Source organism: Oncorhynchus mykiss, chromosome 11, assembly GCF_013265735.2.
Source record: "Oncorhynchus mykiss isolate Arlee chromosome 11, USDA_OmykA_1.1, whole genome shotgun sequence".
Classification (NCBI taxonomy): domain Eukaryota; kingdom Metazoa; phylum Chordata; class Actinopteri; order Salmoniformes; family Salmonidae; genus Oncorhynchus; species Oncorhynchus mykiss.
In genome coordinates, this window is record NC_048575.1 from 57,298,143 (window position 1) to 57,312,600 (window position 14,458).

Below are 14,458 nucleotides of genomic sequence, written 5' to 3' on the forward strand. Positions count from 1 at the left end.
ATGGATGTACATCAGTGGGGGCTCCTCAGAGGAGGAAGGGGAGGACCATCCTCCTCAGTGAATTTCATAAAAATAAAAACAGTGAAACATTAGATAAAACTATACTAAATATTTTCACATCACCAAATAATTGAATAAAATACATTGTTTTGCAGTAGCCTCAACAGCATTCTGTAAGGTAGTCATGGTGTAGCCAGAGGACAGCTCAGCCTGGTCTCATAGACTAGATGTAACATAGTAAATGTAAATCCGGGAAACCAAATTAGTATGATATTTTATGTTTGGTATGGTTACATAAGACAGATGGTTACTTAAGGCAAAACCTAAAGTATGGTGGTTGTTCGGGGTAGATGGGTGGGAGTATAATTCAAACGTCTAGCAACCCAAAGGTTCTGAGTTCAAATCTCCTCAAGGGCAACTTTTCAACTACTTATTCCTTTTTAGCTATTTTTCAACTAAGCATGTTAGCTAGCCCTTCCCCTAACCCTTTAACCTAACTTTTAAATGCAACCTTAACCCTGACGCCTAACCCTAACCTTAACTCTGACCCCTAACCCTAACCCATAACCCCTAGCCTAGCTAACGTTTACCAGCTAGCTAACGTTTGCCACCTAGCTAGAATTCATAACATTATACGTTTTTCAAATTCGTGACATTTGCCCTTTTCGCAAATACGTAACATTTATTATGAATTGTAATTTGTAACATATCATATGAAATGGGTGATGGAAATCCACAAATGAATACATACCATACGAAACATAACATATCATATCATACAGAATAATATGAAATGCTCTAAGACCAGGTTGTACAGCTAGCTTCCGTCCTCCTCTGGGTACATTAACTTCAATACAAAACCTAGGAGGCTCATGGTTCTCACGCCCTTCCATAGACTTACACAGTAATTATGAGAAAAATAATTATACAACAAGCTAAATTATCTTGCTGTTTTTATATGGTTGCTATGAAAGTGAACTGTGTTTGTGTGCGATCAGGGGTGTATTCATTCCTCACAAAAATACGGCCATGCTCATAAAAAATATATATAAAGTAACTTTTGATTTGGTCCACCAACTTCAAACAGTTGAAAAAACAAACAGTTTTGTTATTGAAAAAATATTTCACAGCGATTTAGATGGTACAATGACTCTACAATATTACATTACATTTAAATTGACATTTTAGTCATGCTCTTATCCAGAGCGACTACAGTTAGTACATTCATCTGTAGATAGCTAGGTGGGACAACCAGGGTTTGAGCATAGCCTGAAGGTAGGGGGGGGGGGGGGGGGGGGGCAGTTCCTCTTGCTGTTCCGTAGGTAAGCACCATTGTCTTGTAGTGGATGCATGCTTCAACTGGAAGCCAGTGGAGTGTGCAGAGACTTGGGAAGGTTGAAAATCAGTGCTTGTTCTCTCACATAACCTGAAATTGAGCGAACAGTGTAGAGTTTTTGCAACAAGAAAATGACAGAGCGATTTTCACTAGAAAACACAGCCACAAAGTAGAACAACTTTCTCAGTTTGACAACAGATGCTGCTCCGGTAAGAGAAATCAATAAGTGAATTTCACAGCCAATCATAACACTGGCGGGTAAGTAATATTGTGAAACACCATCATTTCACTATTAGCGACATAACAATGCAAAAATGTAAATACTTTAAAAAAAATATTGTTTTTGGCCAATTTGTTATATTTCACATGTACCCTAAAAAATGTATCTAAGAATATATTTGAATTGTATTTTTTCCATATGGGAAAACAGAATGACAATGAGACAGTTCAGGCCAGGGGAAGGGGAAAAGAGGAAAAAAAGAAAGCTCCAGGGAAAAAAAGAGGAATGTATTGATGTGTATAGTATGTTCGAACTACAGACAAAACACACTACAACGGTCCAACCACCCGACTGCACTCCACTTAAAACAGTCCTACCACACTGTATCACTGATGCATTGTGGTCTACTATGGCTGCATGGGCTGAGGATCGATCCAGTCGCTGTGCCTGAGAGAGGCAGGCCAGTCCAGCCAGGCAGAGCCCCGGGAGAGCCTGGACACAGGCTGGCTTTGTTTGACACGCTCCACTCTCCATGCTCCCAGCAGCACAGCAGCCAGCCTGCCCAGCTTTCTCAGTATCCCCAGGCTCTGTCTGGAGTGTCAGCCCAACTGGGCCTACCGGGAGCTAGGTTTGGCAGTGCCGGCCACGGGGCTCAGATGGACTGCTGATGGGTCCTTCTGCCCAGCAGCCCCACGAGGCCAGGGCAGGCAGAGACAGGTGTGTTTACGTTCCGCCTGTTGCCCCTCCAGGGGCCAGGCAAGTTTCCCATTGCATGGGTTTTGGGAGGAGGCAGAGAGAGACAAAGAGAGAAGAAGAGGGAAGGAGAAAGAGATAGAAGTATTGTTAGGTATTGAAATGCAAAGATGTTGGCTGTGTCCGAATACCCATACTTGCGTTGTAAATAGTAGGCATTTTAGGTATGCAAAAATATAAAGTTATATAGTATGTGAAATGTTGAAAATCTAGTAAGCTTTAAATACCAGTATATTGTACTAATTTCGGCTTTTAGGCATCTAGTAGAATTTGCTACACACTTTTGACGAAGAGAATCGTCTTTCCACACGCAAGTGTTTCGGACAAGAGCTGATAATCAGCTGATTATGAGATAAGAGGATGCGCTGTACCCAAATTAACAAATGGCGGGAATCAACGCAATTGCACATTAGATGATGCAATCTCAGGATGGGTGAGCCCAGTATGTTGATATTTGTTGTTTACTGCATTTTACTAAACTGTATTTTATTAATACGTTCAAAATAGCATGTAGTACGAATAAGTAGTTAGTAGACATATTTCAGACAATGCCATGGCTTCGTTACACACACAGACAAGGGCTCTATTCAATCTGTAAAGCTGAAGCATTTTTAAAGGTAATTTCCGATTGAGCCGACATATGCAGTGTTTATAATGAATGCAGTCTCTGCTAAAGCGGAAACATTGCCTTTAAATTTCAATCACGTTGTAAAGCTGAACTTCCGCGATGCGGAATGAGTAGAGTGCAGGTAAGAACTGGGGAACAAGTGTGGGAGTGGCACACTGCACACAAGACTACACTTCAATAACACTACACTTCAATAAGACTCAGCACACTACCAGATCACTGACTAAAGCAAGTGGCAAAAAAAACACATCCTGAAAATCTGTTTTTCTACATGCTCCCAGAGCAGTAAGAGTAATTAAAAGGACACTCATAGTCAAAACTCTTTGAGAACATTATTACCCAATGTTACAGGAATAGTACCCAATGTTACAAGAATAGTACCTAATGTTACATGACTAGTTCCCAATGTTACAGGAATACAGGATTAGTACCCAATGTTATAGGAATAGTACCCAATGTGACAGGAATAGTACCCAATGTTACATGACTAGTTCCCAATGTTACAGGAATACTGGATTAGTACCTAATGTTATAGGAATAGTACTCAATGTTACAGGAATAATACCTAATGTTACAGGACTAGTTCCTAATGTTACAGGAATACTGGACTAGTACCTAATGTTACAGGAATAATACCCAATGTTACAGGAATAGTACCCAATGTTACAGGAATACTGGACTAGTACCTAATGTTACAGGAAGAGTACCCAATGTTACAGGAATACTGGACTAGTACCTAATGTTACAGGATTAATACCCAATGTTACAGGAATAGGAATAGTACCCAATGTTACATGAATAGTACCTAATGTTACAGGAACAGTGCCCAATGTTACAGGACTAGTACCAGATGTTACAGGAATTAGTGCCCAATGTTACAGGAATAGTACCTAATGTTACAGGAATAGTACCCAATGTTACTGGAATACTGGAATAGTACCTAATGTTACAGGAATAGTACCCAATGTGACAGGAATAGTACCCAATGTTACAGGACTAGTTCCCAATGTTACAGGAATACTGGATTAGTCCCCAATGTTATAGGAATAGTACCCAATGTTACAGGAATAGTACCCAATGTGATAGGAATAGTACCCAATATTACAGGAATAGTACCCAATGTTACAGGAATACTGGACTAGTATCTAATGTTACAGGAATAGTATCCAATGTGACAGGAATAGTACCTAATGTTACAGGAATAGTACCCAATGTTACAGGAATAGTACCCAATGTTACAGGAATACTGGATTAGTACCCAATGTTATAGGAATAGTACCCAATGTGACAGGAATAGTACCCAATGTTACATGACTAGTTCCCAATGTTACAGGAATACTGGATTAGTACCTAATGTTATAGGAATAGTACTCAATGTTACAGGAATAATACCTAATGTTACAGGACTAGTTCCTAATGTTACAGGAATACTGGACTAGTACCTAATGTTACAGGAATAATACCCAATGTTACAGGAATACTGGACTAGGACCTAATGTTACAGGAATAGTACCCAATGTTACAGCAATACTGGACTAGTACCTAATGTTACAGGAATAGTACCCAATGTTACAGGAATACTGGACTAGTACCTAATGTTACAGGAATAGTACCCAATGTTACAGGAATACTGGACTAGTACCTAATGTTACAGGAATAGTACCCAATGTTACAGGAATAGTATCCAATGTGACAAGAATAGTACCTAATGTTACAGGAATACTGGACTAGTACCTAATGTTACAGGAATAGTACCCAATGTTACCAGAATACTGAACTAGTACCTAATGTTACAGGAGTAGTACCCAATGTTACAGGAATACTGGACTAGTACCTAATGTTACAGGAATAGTACCCAATGTTACAGGAATAGTACTCAATGTTACAGGAATATTACCCAATGTTACAGGAATGCTGGACTAGTACCTAATGTTACAGGAATAATACCCAATGTTACAGGAATAGTACCCAATGTTACAGGAATACTGGACTAGTACCTAATGTTACAGGAAGAGTACCCAATGTTACAGGAATAGTACCCAATGTTACAGGAATACTGGACTAGTACCTCATGTTACAGGAATAATACCCAATGTTACAGGAATAGTACCCAATGTTACAGGAATACTGGACTAGTACCTAATGTTACAGGAATAGTACCTACTGTTACAGGAATAGTGCCCAATGTTACAGGACTAGTACCCAATGGTACAGGAATAGTGCCCAATGTGACATGAATAGTACCTAATGTTACAGGAATAGTACCCAATGTTACAGGAATACTGGAATAGTACCTAATGTTGCAGGAATAGTACCCAATGTGACAGGAATAGTACCCAATGTTACAGGACTAGTTCCCAATGTTACAGGAATACTGGATTAGTACCTAATGTTATAGGAATAGTACTCAATGTTACAGGAATAATACCCAATGTTACAGGACTAGTTCCTAATATTACAGGAATACTGCACTAGTACCTAATGTTACAGGAATAGTTCCCAATGTGACAGGAATTGTACCTAATGTTACAGGAATAGTACCAAATGTTACAGGAATAGTACCTAATGTTACAGGAATAGTACCCAATGTTACAGGAATAATACCCAATGTTACAGGAATAGTTTCCAATGTTACAGGACTAGTACACGTTAGATGAATAGTACTCAGTATTACAGGAATAGTACCCAATGTTGCAGGTTTATTACCCAATCTTACAGGAATAGTACCTAATGTATAAGGAAAATTACCCAATGTTCTTGGAACGTCCTCTATATGCTGGGTTGTGAGCCAGGAGTTTGGTTGTTTGGCTCGGTGGGCTGCAGGGCTCGGGGTAATCAGGGTTTGGGGAGTTTAATCAGACCAATTAAGTCCTAATTACAATGTAAACACATTTTGCTGCCAAAACCAGGGGCCCCCAGAGTGAGTTCTCTGCACCAGGGCAGGCAATGCAGCTCAGCGTCCAGCCTCCCGCTGCAGAACAACATGGCCTATACACACACAGCCATATGACACAGCACAACCACACAGACCTACTCTGTACAGTGACAGGACCACACTCAGTCACTTAGCTAGAAACACTGACTTACTGGACTGTACATGCACTCACTCATATACATACAGCACTGACATGCATACCCGGACGATTACCTCTCAAGTCTAAATATGTGAAGGACATCTATTGTAGCCCATTGGTGAAGGGACAAATACAGTATAAGGGAATATAATAGAGATCCAGACAGGATAGTTTCAGCCGCATCCTCTCCCCAGCCCCTGGTGCTGTGAGATGGGAGAGATAGTGTGTCTGAGTCCTCTGGAGAGGGAGCAGAGAGGTGATGAGATGTCACTATGCTGTCAGCTCCGTGGATCGTCGGTTACACAGGGGCGGAATGGGAAAAGCTGTGCTATGTCTCAGGTCAAAGTGTCACTACGATCTGTTGTTCTTTCAGAGGAAGAATAAAGACATCCACCTCGTTCCTTTTCTATTGCTCTCTCTGACCTCCCCCCTCTGTCTCTGACCTCCCATCTCTCTGTCTCTCTGTCTCTCTGTCTCTCTCTCTCTATCTCTCTCTCTCTCACACACACACACACACACACACACACACACACACACACACACACACACACACACACACACACACACACACACACACACACACACACACACACACACACACACACACACACACACACACACACACACACACACACACATAGTTAATCCTAAATGATGGTCCCATGATTCTCTTTAGCAGTGAGTGATCTGTTCCACCATCATTGTTGTCTGTAATGTATCCCATGACTCCTCTTGGCAGCCAGCTCTTCTCTGACGCTCTCTCATTTGGGTGTGGCCTGGCAGGTTCAGCCCCTCATGGCCCTGGCCCTTCATCCTGGGCCTTGGCTGCCCTCTCGAGCTCAGTCAGCCCACCGCCAGTGCCACATAACCAGCCTAATTGTCATGCCACTTCCCATTACCCATGTCATCCCTCACTCCACGCTCCCTTGCACATGTGCTAGTGCCCAGCCAGCTGCTCCCCAGGTGGGGTTAGGTGGGGGCAGGTGATGACAGGGCAAGGTGTTGCCGTCCACAGTCCCTAAAGAATCTCAGAATGATATGATCACTATGTCTATCTGTAATGGGAGGCATACATAGGAATGCTCCTCTATTGTTTTTCTGTATGTGAAGGTGCTATACTGTGAGTTGACTGACGACCAGTGTTAGGACAAAACCGGTGAGACCTTTAAGGAAAGATAAGATTTAACCAACTTAATATTTTCAATAATAATCTGTTAATGGTAGTTTATAGGCACAGCATGCCTCTAGCGTTCAGTCTCTCAACGGAAGCAATATCTCTGAAACTGAAGCTGAGTAAATTAAGAATACATTTGAACAGCTTGATAAGGGACAGCTTTGGTTCTGTCTCATTTCTTTGGTAAATGTAATCCTCAGCCCACACAGATTCCACTCTTCTGGCTCTCTCCTCCTCCCCTCGCTGTGGCTGTATGTATTTCTAGATTTTTCCATTCACAAAGTACTGTAGCTGTGCTTGACAACACCCACACCGCCAACTGTACAAAGCTAAAACTATATTCAGTAAATCGGCCAGGGAGCGGCGACCATGGTTGACTGGTCGTGTAGTTGAAACTGAGACGTTGTCCATGGGTGAGCGAGGGAGGGGCTAGAGGTCTGGGAGAATGAGAGCCTTTCACAGCCGCCATGACCTCACTTCCTGTTAGGGTGGCTCTGAGACGTTACCTCATGTCTTGCTGTAGGTTTACATAGAGGTGGGGCCAGGGAGGAACAATATGTTTTTGGTCTACATTGGAAGTTCCACCATCAGAGCATTGCGTGAACATCAAGAGAAAAATATCATATTCAGTTCTGGTTCATTTCCATTTGCAATTAGCCATTGGTATTTCTATGGCATTACATTATAATCAATCAGCTGGACCCCCTCCTCCCAACACACAAACACACTTCACTCACACTGAAACACAAAGCGTAATGCAATATACATCCATTGAAAGATGAAAAGAGGGGATTGAACGAATGTGACAGAGAGAAGAGAGAGAAAATACAGTAGGAGAAGCAAAAATGACCATGTGATATTTAACCCCAACAAGCTCAACATGCTAAATCATCCATGGATTGGTGTGTGCGTGTGTTTGGTTTTACTATCCTTGTGGGGACCAGAAGTCCTCACAAGGATAGTAAAATAAGGAACATTTGGACAAGTGGGGACATTTCGCCGGTCCTGTCACGCCCTGATCTGTTTCACCTGTTCTTGTGATTGTCTCCACCCCCTCCAGGTATCTCCTGTTTTCCCCAGTGTATTTCTCCCTGTGTTTCCTGTCTCTCTGTGCCAGTTCGTCTTGTATGTTTTCAAGTCAACCAGCGTGTTTTCCCGGCTCCTGTTATATATTATTTTTGTCAAGTCTTCCTGGTTTTCTGGACTCCGTACCCGCCTGCCTGACCCTTCTGCCTGCCCTGACATCGATCCTGTCTGCCACTCTTTACCTCTTGGACTCAGAATCTGGTTTTGACCTTTTGCCTGTCCACGACCATTCTCTTGCCTACGCCTTGTGGATTATGAAAACACTACATAGACTCTAACCATTTGCCTCCTGTATCTGCATCTGGATCTCACCTTGTGCCCTTATAGGTCCCCACAAGGAATAAGGCTATTTTTGGTTTAGCGGTTAGGTTTAGGGTTAGAATACGGGTTAGGGTTAGAATACGGGTTAGGGGTTAGGTGCTAGGTGTTAGGGTTAGTAGCAGTTAAGGTTAGGTTTAGGGTTAGGGTTAGGGTTAAGGTTAAGGTTAAGGTTAAGGGTTAGGTGTTAGGTGTTAGGGTTAGTAGCAGTTAAGGTTAGGTTTAGGGTTAGAGTTAAGGTTAAGGTTAAGGTTAAGGGTTAGGTGTTAGGTGTTAGGGTTAGTAGCAGTTAAGGTTAGGTTTAGGGTTAGGTGTTAAAAGCTTAGGGTTAGATTAAGGTTTAGGTTTAGGGAAAATAGGATTTTGAATTGTAATCAATTGTTTGGATAGTAAAACAAATGTGTGTGTGCTTGTTTTTCTACCTTATCAGTACCCCAATGTCCTAACAATTCACCCAAATGTCTCGACAAGGTAGGAAAACAATAACTTCATTTTTTTATTTGACCCTTTTTCTCCCCAATTTCGTGGTATCCAATTGTTTTTAGTAGGAACTATCTTGTCTCATCGCTACAACTCCCGTACGGGCTCGGGAGAGACAAAAGTTGAAAGTCATGCGTCCTCCGATACACAACCCAACCAAGCCGCACTGCTTCTTGACACAGCGCGCATCTAACCCGGAAGCCAGCCGCACCAATGTGTCGGAGGAAAGACTGTGCACCTGGCAACCTTGGTTAGCGCGCACTGCGCCCGGCCCGCCACCGGAGTCGCTGGTGCGCGATGAGACAAGGACATCCCTACCGGCCAAGCCCTCCCTAACCCAGACGACGCTAGGCCAATTGTTCGTCGCACCACGGACCTCCCGGTCACGGCCGGTTACGACAGAGCCTGGGAGCAAACCCAGAGTCTCTGATGGCACAGCTGGCGCTGCAGTACAGCGCCCTTAACCACTGCGCCACCCGATAGGCCAAACAATAACTTTTTCAAAAGTCAGGGCCTTTTTCATGTGCTGAATTTGTTCAAATGTTATTTTAACCTCTCCAGGGTAGGGGGCAACATTCAGAATTTTGGATGAAAAGCATGCCCAAATTAAACGGCCTGCTACTTGGGCCCAGAAGATATGATATGCAACTGGTAGATTTGGATATAAAACACTCTAAAGTTTCCAAAACTGTTAAAATAGTGTCTGTGAGTATAACAGATCTGATAGCAGGTGAAAACCTGAGAAAAATCCATTCAGGAAGTCGTTTTTTTTTGTTGGTTTTGTAGTTTTCTATTCAATGCCATTACAGTATCCATTGACATAGGACTCCATTTGCAGTTCCTATTATTGTCCGGTTGAAACATTATAGATAATTTAGGCTAAAAAACAACCTGATGATTGAATATAAACATCGTTTGAAATGTTTCTATGAACTTTACGGATACAATTAGGATTTTTTGTCTGATTGTTTTGACTGAGTTTGAGCCTGTGGATTACTGAAGAAAACGCGCTAACAAAACTTAACTTTTTGGATATAAAGAGACTTCATCGAACAAAAGGAACATTTATTGAGTAAATGAATGTAATCTGATTAACACCATATGAAGATCATCAAAAGTAAGGGATTAATTTTATCTCTATTTCTGAGTTTTGTAACGCTTCTGCTTGGCTGGTTACTGTTTGTAATAATTTGTCAACTGGGCTATGTTCTGGGCTAGGTATGTTGTGGCTAGGTATGCTTTTGCCGAAAAGCATTTTAGAATTATGACACTGTGGTTGGTTTAACAAGAATTTCATCTTTAAACCCATGTAAAATATGTTTTGTTTTCTGAAATTTTATAATCAGCATTTCTGTAATTGAATTTGGCGCTCTGCAACCTCACTGGAAGTTGGCCAGATGGGACGCTAGCGTCCCACATACCCTAGAGCACATATGTCAGAGTCAAGGCCCGCGGGCCACATCCGGCCCGCAAGAAGGTTTTTTACGGCCCCTGGGATGATCTTGATTTATTATTAGAACCGGCCCGCAGCAAGCCGGCAGCCCGCAGATCTTTTACACGCACCAATACTACATTTCCCACAATGCAAAGGTGACGCACCGAGCAGTAGGCTGCTTCATTTCAATATTTATTGGCACAGCAGTCGTCAGCATCACAGTAAAATTAACTTTCAGATACCCATCAAAAATGGCAAAACGGAAGGTGGATACTGAGAACCGGGGGTTTCAAACAAGGTGGGAGTCGGAGTATATGTTCACGAAGGTAGCTGGAAAACCTGTGTGTCTTCTGTGTGGAGAAAGTGTGGCGGTACTGAAAGAGTATAATCTGAGACGACATTATGAAACGAAACACGCGGACAAAAACAAGAATATGGACATGGAACAAAGGCTACAAAAGGCAGAGGAATTAAAACGAGGCCTCAAATCTCGACAGGCTCTGTTCAAAAAAGCCAAATCACAAGGCCAGGCTGCTGTCAAGGCCAGTTTTATTTTGGCAGAAGAGATCGCTAAATCAGCCCGGCCATTTACGGAGGGGGATTTCATCAAAAACTGCATGATTAAAGTTTGTGACGAAGTTTGCCCAGAAAAAAGGCAACTCTTTTTAAATGTGAGTCTGAGCAGAAACACCATTGCCGAGAGAGTAGACCAGTTGTCCATCAATCTAAAAGAGCAGCTTGTGAAAAAGGGAAAAGATTTTATTGCATATTCCTTGGCTGTGGATGAGAGCACCGACATTTCTGACATTGCCCAGTTGTCAATTTTCATCCGCGGAGTGGACTCCAACCTAAGCGTGACAGAGGAGTTTTTGGCTTTACGTCCTATGCATGGCACAACTACGGGGCATGATTTGTATGAAGAGGTGTCAAGATGTGTAAATGAGATGGAGCTGCCTTGGGAAAAACTCGTGGGTTTGACAACCGACGGAGCACCTGCGATGTGTGGACACAGGAGCGGACTGGTGGCGAAGATACGGGAAAAGATGCAAGAGGAAAACGCGACAGGTGAGCTGACAGCTTATCATTGTATCATACACCAGGAAGCGTTGTGCGGTAAAGCCTTGAAAATGGAGCATGTAATGAGCATCATCACGCGCACAGTTAACTTTATCAGAGCCAAAGGTTTGAATCACCGCCAGTTCAAGGCATTTCTGACGGAGTTAGAAACGGAGCATGGTGATTTGCCTTATCACACAGAGGTGCGATGGCTAAGCCAGGGAAAGGTGCTTCAAAGATGTTTCGAGCTTCGTGAGGAGATTTGTCTGTTCTTGGACAGCAAAGGGAAAGACACAACACAACTCCGAGACGAAATGTTTCTGTGTGAAATGGCTTTTCTGTGTGACATTACGAGTCATCTGAATGCAATAAACTTGCAGCTGCAGGGTCGGGATCGTGTCATCTCTGATATGTACAGTACAGTGAAGGCATTTAAAACCAAACTGACTCTGTGGGAGACGCAGATGCGGAAAGAAAATTTGAGCCACTTTCCCAGCTGCCAGACCATGAAAGAGAAGCTCTCTACCAGTGCGTTCCCGAGCACACAGTTGGCTGATAAAATAGGTATGCTTGCCGCTGACTTTCGACGCCGATTTGCTGACTTTGAAGCACAAAAAAGCAGGTTGGAACTGCTCGGTAACCCATTTGCTGTTGACGTGGAAAGCTCACCACCAAACCTCCAAATGGAGTTGATTGACCTCCAATGCAATGATGCACTGAGGGCAAAATATGCGGCAGTGGGTGCTGCGGAGTTCGCCCGTTTCCTCCCCGGCACAATGCCCCAGCTGCGCATCCAGGCTGCTCAAACGTTGTCTATGTTTGGCAGCACATACCTGTGTGAACAACTGTTTTCTTTGATGAACCTGAACAAAACATCACACAGAAGTCGACTTACTGCTGAACACCTCCACTCAATTCTGAGGATTTCTTCAGCTCAGAGCCTTACCCCGAACATTGATGAACTTGTGGAAAAGATGGGACACCACCAAGTATCACCCTCAACCTCAAACAAGTGAACATTACTGTGCAATCACATATTTAGAGTTTTTACTCAGTTCAAGTTTAAAAGTTAAAATTTAATATTTGTTTTCACTGCATGTTACTTCTCCTTAAACAAAGTGTTGTTTTTGATTAATAGATTTTTGCACTTTATTTTTTTGTATTTCAATCCAATTATATTTTAAAAATATTTCAGTTGAGTGGATGATAGAAAATTGCTATTATTGTTTTTTCTTTGAAGTAAATTTAGCCCACTTTTGCTAAAATAGAAAATATAGTCTACTGATGGTGCCTTGAATACCGGTTTCTTTCATTTAATGTTCATGTTATGGGGATATTTATATAAAGGAAATTTGTCTTTTGTGTCTGTTGAAAATTAAAGATTACTGACAGAGCCATAAGAAAATATTGCTTTATTTATCTGATCATATTGTAATATATTTGTTAGGTTTTCAGTAGGTTCAATTAGGTTCACTAGACTATATGCGTCATTTAAAAAATTTTCAATGAACATTCGAACAGTCCGGCCCTCGTCTTGTAGCTGATTTTTTTATTTGGCCCTCCGTCCATTTGACTTTGACACCCCTGCCCTAGAGCGTCCCACATACCCTAAAACAGTGATAAGTTATGTTTCTTTGCACGCCTGAGGTGGAATACCTCATGATAAGCTGTAGACCACACTATCTACCAAGAGAGTTCTCATCTATATTATTCGTAGCCATCTATTTACCACCAAAAACCGATGCTGGCACTAAGCCGCACTAAACGAACTGTATAAGGCCATAAGCAAACAAGAAAATGCTAATCTGCAGCGAGCTAAAGGCTAGAGCTTCCACTTTCAAGGACTGATCTTGAAGCTTATCAGAATTCCCATCATGCCCTGAGACGAACCATCAAACAAACAAAGTGTCAATACTGGACTAAGATTGAATCTTACTACACCGGCTCTGACGCTCGACGGATGTGGCATGGCTTAAAAACATTATGGACTACAAGCACTGGGCAGCTCATGGCTGGGTTTCCTACTCACTAACCTTTGATGATCTTCGTCAGATGACACTCATAGGACTTCATGTTACTCACTACATGTACGTTTTGTTCGATAAAGTGCATATTTATATCCAAAAAAGTCATTTTACATTGGCGTGTTATGTTCAGTAGTTCCAAAACATGCGGTGACTTTGCAGAGAGCCACATCAATTTACAGAAATACTCATAATAAACATTGATAAAAGATACAACTATTATACATGGAACTTTAGATAAACTTCTCCTTAATGCAACCGCTCTGTCAGATTTCAAAAAAACTTTACGGAAAAAGCATACCATGCCAAAAAGATATCCGCCATATTGTGCAGTCAACAGAAGTCAGGAATAACATTATAAATATTAATTTACCTTTGATTATCTTCATCAGAATGCACTCCCAGGAATCACAGTTCCACAATAAATGTTTGATTTGTTCGATGAAGTTCATCATTTATGCAAGTCCAGACGAAATGTCGGACGAAAAGTCAGAAAATTATATTACAGGTCGTAGAAACATGTCAAACGAAGTATAGAATCAATCTTTAGGTTGTTTTTAAATCATAAATCTTCAATATTGTTCCAACCGGAGAATTCCTTTGTCTGTAGAAAAGCAATGGAACGCAAGCTAACTGCCAGACACCTGGCTCAATCTCCTCTTATTCGGCCCCACTTCCCAGTAGAAGCATCAAACAAAGTTCTAAAGACTGTTGACATCTAGTGAAAGCCTTAGGAATGGCAACATGACCAATATCCCACTGTATTTTTTGATAGGCTATGAGTTGAAAACCTACAAACCACAGATTTCCTACTTCCTGGTTGGATTTTTCTCAGGTTTTCGCCTGCCATATGAGTTCTGTTATACTCACAGAC